Source organism: Passer domesticus, chromosome 29, assembly GCF_036417665.1.
Source record: "Passer domesticus isolate bPasDom1 chromosome 29, bPasDom1.hap1, whole genome shotgun sequence".
In the NCBI taxonomy this organism is placed as follows: Eukaryota; Metazoa; Chordata; class Aves; order Passeriformes; family Passeridae; genus Passer; species Passer domesticus.
The window spans coordinates 4198546-4205812 of NC_087502.1; the positions used below are offsets into that span (position 1 = coordinate 4198546).

General features: G+C 51.8%; 1 long non-coding RNA gene across 1 annotated transcript; it reads left to right on the forward strand.

The window, feature by feature from the left end:
* Positions 1 to 343: 343 nt before the first annotated feature.
* LOC135287433 (uncharacterized) lies at positions 344 to 1990 on the forward strand. The gene is made up of 4 exons (XR_010351112.1): positions 344 to 422; positions 509 to 607; positions 1072 to 1237; positions 1765 to 1990. It is a non-coding gene; the product is annotated as an uncharacterized LOC135287433 (long non-coding RNA).
* The last annotated feature ends 5277 nt before the right edge of the window (positions 1991 to 7267 follow it).

Consider the following 7267-nt stretch of genomic DNA (forward strand, 5'->3'; position numbering starts at 1 on the left):
CAGTGTCACAGGAGCTCTTCAGTCCTGCCTTGTCTTTGCAGCTGAACCTGATGACGAAGATGATCCTGTTGACGAAGATGATCTTGTTGATGAAGACGATCTGAATTCCAAAGCTGTACCCAATACTGAGCCTCTGGGAGATGCTGAGGGTAGGTCAAGGCCTTTCCCCTGGGAGAGCTGCCAGCTCAGAGCCCAGAGCTGGGCCAGGGGACCATCGGTGCAGGTGCCAGCACAGAACCAGGCATGTGTGTGCCCTCGCCCTGTGCGATCCCCTCACCGCTCCTGCGGCTCAGCGGTGCCCGTGCAGATCAGCAGAGATGGCAGAAGCTTCTGTGGCTGTTGTGTTACAGGTGAGTCTGCCAGGAGGACTTTCCCAGGTCCTTTGGTGGATGTTGCACATAAGCCTGGCTCCCATCGCAGGGGTGAGTAGTGTGTCCCTGCTGACCCCACAGGCTGAGCCCTCGTTTTGTGGGATCCATTCCTGGGAAATGGAAATATTTCTCTTAAGGTCCTCCAAGAAGGAAGAAGAAACCCATAGGAGCTAGTAAGTCCCTGGAGGATTCCAAACATCTGGAACAAAAACGGAGTGATGTGGACAGCCAGCGTGGTGGGTGCATTTCCCTCATGCTTCCCCTGGGACTCAGCAGCCGGGGGCTTTGGCTGCACATCTGGACACGCCGTGCCTGGCACAGCGGGAAGGCATCCATGCACCACAGGCCAAGCACACCCTAAGATACCCTGCATTTTCCCAGTCTCTGAGCATATCTGGAGGGGCCGCTCTTTGCAGGAGGGAGGGCCATGGAGCAGCTCCAAAACCCTGGCCATTTTCCTTGTCCTTATCCATGTCTTCAACAAGTGTTGCCTGGAGCAGAATGGCACAGTACAGAGGAATTATGGCATGCAGGCTCAGGAGTTTGGGTACTGAGCAAGCCAGTGCCAAGGGGCAGCAAAGTGCCTGCAGGCCCCAGCTCTGGGGGAAACTGGGTGCGAGACCATCCTGCCCGTATCCATGGCGCTGCCAGCTCAGCAGTGCAGCACAGCACAGGCTCACGCCCTCCATTGCTCCCACAGATGCAGCCGACTCAACAGCACATACTGACAACATCTGGGAAAGCATGAGAAGAGTTTTCTGCTGGGGAACACCTTGTTTGATTAAGATGATGGCCATTGTTGCTGGTGTGGCACTGTGCCTGATGTTGTGCTGTGCTGGAATCTGGTATTGCTGGAAGAGAAAATGGTGAGTGTTTTGCGATTCTCTGCCTCAAACAGCTTCCTTTAAAGGCTGCTCATAGTCAGGGAACATTCCCACCCAGGCTGCAGTGGAGCTGTGGCCAGTCCATAATTTTCCAAATAACTCTGCTGAGGGTTCTGCTCCTGCCCAGTGCTTCCAGTGGCCTCTCAATTGCTGGGCCTTGTCCTGGGGCCCGCTGGGGCTGCAGCCAGTGCTGGCTCCCACTGAGGCTGCCTGGCCAAGAGCAGCCCCAGGGACACAGGGCAGAGGCAGAGGGAGGTGGGGAGGAGAAAGAGCAGGGCTGAGATTGCCCTTGAGAGGCAGAGGCACTCTGGGGCCCGCTCCTGGCCAGGGACCCTGCCCAGAGCCGTCCCTGCTGGCCGGGGCCTTGAGGGTCAGCTGTCCAGCTGGGCCGAGCTGTGCCAGCAGCTCCAACTGTGCTGGGGAGCCTTGCCAGCTCTGGGCCCTGCTGTGCAGGAGGGTCCCTGTGTGCCACTGGCAGCTGGGGCCTCAGCCACCTCCTCTCTTCACAGGTGTTCCTGTGCATGTCCAGAAGACCAGCCTAAAAAGAGAGGCAATGAGAACCTGATCATTTATCCCAGGTCTTCACTTCCGCCCCTATTTGCCCTGCCGTGGCTGCATCACCATCCATGAGGCCATTCCAAAACCCACCCCTCCACAATGAGACCCTCTGCCCCTAAGCCCCCTGGTCCTGTTCCCCGTCCAGGACTGAAGGTGGGCAGCCCTTGTCTGGCAGGGCAGGGCTTGGCCCATATTTTATGTTCAAATAAAGAGTTGGAGTTTTAACAACTATGTCCAAGTGGTAGCAGCAGCAAAGCCCACCCGGCACCAGCACTGGCTGAGCTCCATGCCCAGGAGCAGGGGCTGCTGTGCCCAGCGGCGGGGCCCCGAGGGGGTGGGGGAGCCTATGCTGAGCGTCCCTGGGCTGAGGGCACATTTCCTTCTGGGTGATCAGCTGGGCCTGGACCTCATGAGGTACACTGGGATATTTTGGGTTCCCTGCTGAGGAGTGCAGGGATCCCTCATGAGGCACAAAGGAGTATTGATGGCCTCTCCTAAGGTGTGCAGGGGTCCCTCATGCAGTGGGCAGCAGGGTTAAATTTGATGGGGTTTTTTACTCTTCTCAGCACAGCACAGGGACACTTGGCCGAGGTTTTGCCAAGCTGGGAGAAAGCCTCTTGCAAAGCCTTGGGCCCAGCCTGTGGGCACAGCGGGCGGCGCAGCCCATCCCCTGGGCCAGTCCGGGCTGCTCAGGCCGGGCCGGGCCGGGCCAGGCTCGGGCCCCGGCAGGGAAGGGCCGCAGCCCTGGGCTCTGCTGAGGCTGCTGAGCTCCAGCCTGCCCTGTGCTGCAGCCCAACACATTGACAGCCATGGCCGTGCCCTGGGCCACCGCAGGCACCCGGGGCTACAGCTGAGGCCGCGCCTTCTCCCACTGAACGGGAGGCTGGCTCTGTTCCCTCGGAGGGCACAGCTTAGCTCCCAGCACCTTTGTGAACCTGCCTGCTGGGGAAATGCTGGGGGCCAGAGTGTTCCAACCCTTCTCACTGGGAAGTGTGGCTGGTGGTGCGGGGGTGTTAACATTTTTTTCCCTCTAAATATGTGTCCTGGCAGAGGGTTAAGTTTGCTTGCTCTCAGTAGGGCGCTTTTCTTCTTGGCGGTCAGTGGGGTTTCAATGCAGCCAGGGTTGAAGGAGGATCTCTGGCCGCTTGGGCCGTGGTTGTGGTACACCTTGGCTTCATCCTTCCTTTGGCTGTGATTTGCACTGGTGCTTGTGCAGGCATTTTACAGTAACTGGCTTCAGTTTGTTCCTCCTGGTACCAAAAACCAAGACTAAACCTCTTTAACACCACTGTGGTATTAAGAGGCAGGCCTTACTTTCTTGACTTGCTGGATGCACAGGCCATTGGCATCACAGGGCCTTCTTGGTGGGGTCTTCAGATACCCTGGTGGTCACTGAAGAAGGAAGCTTTTTTTTCTGGGAAAAACATAGTTTCCCATGTGTGGAAAAGAATAACTTCTCACTTCCCCATCCCTTTCTATACAAAGTGATAGAGGCAAGTGCATTCATATATCTCTATCTTCCTTGTCAATCTATCTATCTGTCTATCTATCTATCTATCTATCTATCTATCATCTATCTTACTAATCTATTGTGGTGTTGCATTTAATCAAATATTATGCTCCATCTCGTACATGTACCCATCAAAAATGTATGGTTTATTCCAAGCTGTGTTCCTCCCCTGAAGTCTCATGAATCTGTAATCCCTATGGCCCAAATCTTATTTTGCGCCCACTTTGAATTTCCCTCTTAGGCTGCGCGAGGAAGACCAGATTCTCTCATGGCCCATGTCTCCCCTAGGCTCCCCCTCTCTCCCCCTGCCTTTCCCTTTCCCCCTTCTCCCTCAGAAACCATGTTACACCCGGAGCTGGGACCCCCAATAAACCCTCATCTAATCAGCACCCTCAGAAGCCGTGTGGAGTCTCCTTGTGTGCCTGCTGCTGCCAGCGAACGCACAGCCCAGGGGGCCCTCCGGGGACTCCCCGAGAGCCTCACCCAAACAAAACTCCATAAATGGCGACCAGCATTCTGTAAGAGCACCAACAACCCTGAGATGAACATGGACCTGCAGCACAGTGCAGAAGCCCACGGAACACCGCTTCAGCGCCGCCTTCGGCACCATGGGGCGGCCATGAGGGACCACAGACGAGGCCCCGAGCAGCCCCTCCACCACCACGCAGAGGCCCCGAGAGACACCACACTGCCATCCCCCCATTGTCATCCCACCACTGCCATCCCCCCACTGCCATCCCACCAGCGCCATCCCCCCACCACCCCCAGCCCGTCCTGACCCCATCACGCACTCGGCCCCAGCCTTCCGCTGCGTGCGCACCCCGGCACCCAGAGAAGCCCCGTGGAGCACACCCGGCCCCCTGCTCGCAGCACCCTCCCCACATGGACGCCATGTGGCTGCCTGGGAGCCGGGAGCCACGGCCGCCGCAGGACTGAGCCTGGTGCCCCCTGCCCGGAGGTGGCGGGGGAGGGGGGCCCCGCAGAGCAGGTGGGCCCTGCCGATTGCTGCTCCCCACCAGCCGATGCCCTGGACCACAGCAGCAACTGCGAAAGAAAGAACCAAAGCCCACCAGTTTGCGCGGAGGAGCCACCAGACCAGCAAGATGCAGATTTCAGCTTTGCCCGAACCCCGCATCCCCCAAAACTGGTTTCATCTGTTCTGTGATCTCCTTCCTCAGTCTTACTCTCTCCCCACCTTGCTGCTCCTTCTCCCCAACTCCATCCCTAACCCGCCTTCCCCTTAACAAACCCCCGGGAGTCCACTCCGTCCTGCTAAACCCGGCACTGCAGCCACATGGCTGAGCCTCAACATTTCATTGAATTGAGAATTCTACTTTATGATCTCCTTCCCCTGTTATTCCAAGAGCAGGATAATATCTTTCTGTGCAATCCATATCCCATTTTTCCTTATTTTGGGTAGTTCTCCGGGAGCAAACCGCTCGAAGGCGCAGGGTACCCTGAAAAGGTTTTTCTTTTGCAGAGTCCCTGGCTCCCCCATAACTGTAGCCATGATATTTTATGAAAAACCCCTTGCTAGGATTTTTCTCCTGAGAAGCTGAGGAGCCTCAGGAAAGAAATGTAAACAATAATCTGCTGCTGTGGAATGCAACAGCTGCATCTGTGATGGGTGCATGTTGGTTGTTTCTAATTAATGGCCAATGACAGTCAGCTGGCTTGGACACTCTGAGAGTCACAAGCCTTGGTTATTCATTCCATTCCTGTCCTTTCTAGTCTTCTGATGATTCCTTTTCTCTCTATTCTTTTAGTATAGATTTAATATAGCATTTTATTATAATATATATCACAATATAATAAATCAGCCTTCTGAAACATAGAGTCAAGATTCGCGTCTCCTCACATGGGGCATCAGCCATACATAACCTCCCCAATTCCCAATCCCTGTCCACTTGTTCTAGCTGAAAAGAGCTCATCAGCTAAAACTTTTATCCTAAAATCCTCTAACCTTTTTATCATTCTTATCCAATACCTGTCTTCTCTCCATTTCCCTCCCGTCCCTTTGAAGTAGTTGTTACAATTAAGCTTTTCTAGTTTGTGTTCATATTGCAGATTGTCCTGTTTTGAGTTTTAGAAAGCAGGGGCCTGTCAGGTCTCAAGGGTAGATCCAAAGAGAAGCAGTTTTTGATTGTTTCTTTAATAGCGAGGGTTCAGATAGTATTAGACTGCTGAATCATAATCGCTGTTGGGTGTATGCTGTCCTCAGTAGGTTCTGAGGCTGACTGATAACCTAAAATGGTGTCTGGGAAAGTATTTGGATGGTTTATGTGGGGAATGCTCCCTGAGTATAGGTAGTAGCTGAAGCCAAGTCTCTTTTCTTTTCTTTTTGTTTTTCTTTTAATGACCTAAAACCGGGAGTCTTCTGGGTTAAACCGGTTGGAGGGTGAAAGCTCTGAGAGGGGGAGCAGAAGTCAGTGCCTCAGCCTAAAACTAGGGGCTGTGGTGGTCCAAAAAGCCAGTTGGAAAAGGTTAGACACCACTGGGCCAGTCACGCTGAAAAGGCCAATCCCAAAACACGCATATGAGCTTAGTGTCAAAGGCTGAAACCCTTTACGCACTTGCCCTTGCTTTAAATTTGTTTAAAATCTACAATATGGATCCATATAACCCATTTATTACAATTAAATGCTCATTTTATCTTTGCTGCCTAACACCAAACATGAACATCAAGTCAAATGGACTGTTAAAAATATAATCCTCACTGCAGTAGTATTTATTTTGATGCTACAAAACTGTAGAATTGCTGCTTCATTTTTAAAATTCTTAATTGTCTTATTCCTCTTTATCTTTCTAACAAAAAAATGGTGAAATGTGGTGTTGCATTGTATTCAAATGGTATGCTCTGTCTTGAAAATGTAACCCTCAAAAATATATGGTTTATTGCAAGCTGTGTTCCTCCCCTGAAGTCCCATGAATCTGTAATCTCATTGGCCCAAATCTTATTTTGCGCCCACTTTGAATTTCCCTCTTAAGCTGTGCAAGCAAGAACAGATTCTCTCATGGCCCATCTCTCCCCTAGGCTCCCCCTCTCTCCCCCTGCCTTTCCCTTTCCCCCTTCTCCCTCAGAAACCATGTTACACCCGGGGCTGGGACCCCAATAAACCCTCATCTAATCAGCACCCTCAGAAGCCATGTGGAGTCTCCTTGCGTGCCTGCTGCTGCCAGCGAACTCACAGCCCAGGGGGCCCTCCGGGGACTCCCCGGGGAGCTCCCCTCAAAGGAACTGCTACAATCTATGAAATATTTCTATGCATGATATTTTGCTTATTCGTAAATTGTGACACATCTCTTGAGAGCTGGAAAAGAATACCATCCATCTTTGATATAACTAAGCTTGGGTGGAGGAGCAAACCTGAACTGTGATTTCCTTCTTGCTAGACATATGCTGGCTTGTTTAGATTGACTTTGAACTGAAATCCTGCAAAGCTGGAAAATGACTGGTGGCCATCACTCTGATTTCCTGAAAAGCCCTTTTTTAATTTTAATTTTTTTCATCTATGATGGCTGGTAAATACTTTTCTTCCTTAAGCCATGTGCTGGCAATATTGGAGGTAGAAAATAACATAATACTGCATAGTTTAGATACTTGATAATTTTCTTGTGAAATTTTATGGCAGTATTTCCTGCCTAAAACTGCCTCAAAACTAAAGCAGCAGGTCAGCTACTGAGCACAACTCACTGCAAAGCTGCAGCTCATGTTTCTACAGTGCAAGTGGCTTTTTGTTCTTCTGCATGGGTATGAAACACTACCAATTGAAAGGTTGCTTACAGAGCAAAGAGCCTTGTTAAATGCAGCCTGGACTTTGGGAAGGTGGTAGCTGTTAGATCAATATCCAGCAAACTACCTAAGTTATTTTTCGTGACTACTTTCTCATGATTTTGGCCTGGCTTCTTTAGGAGATTCAATTTTCATTAGAAATGGCACAGTG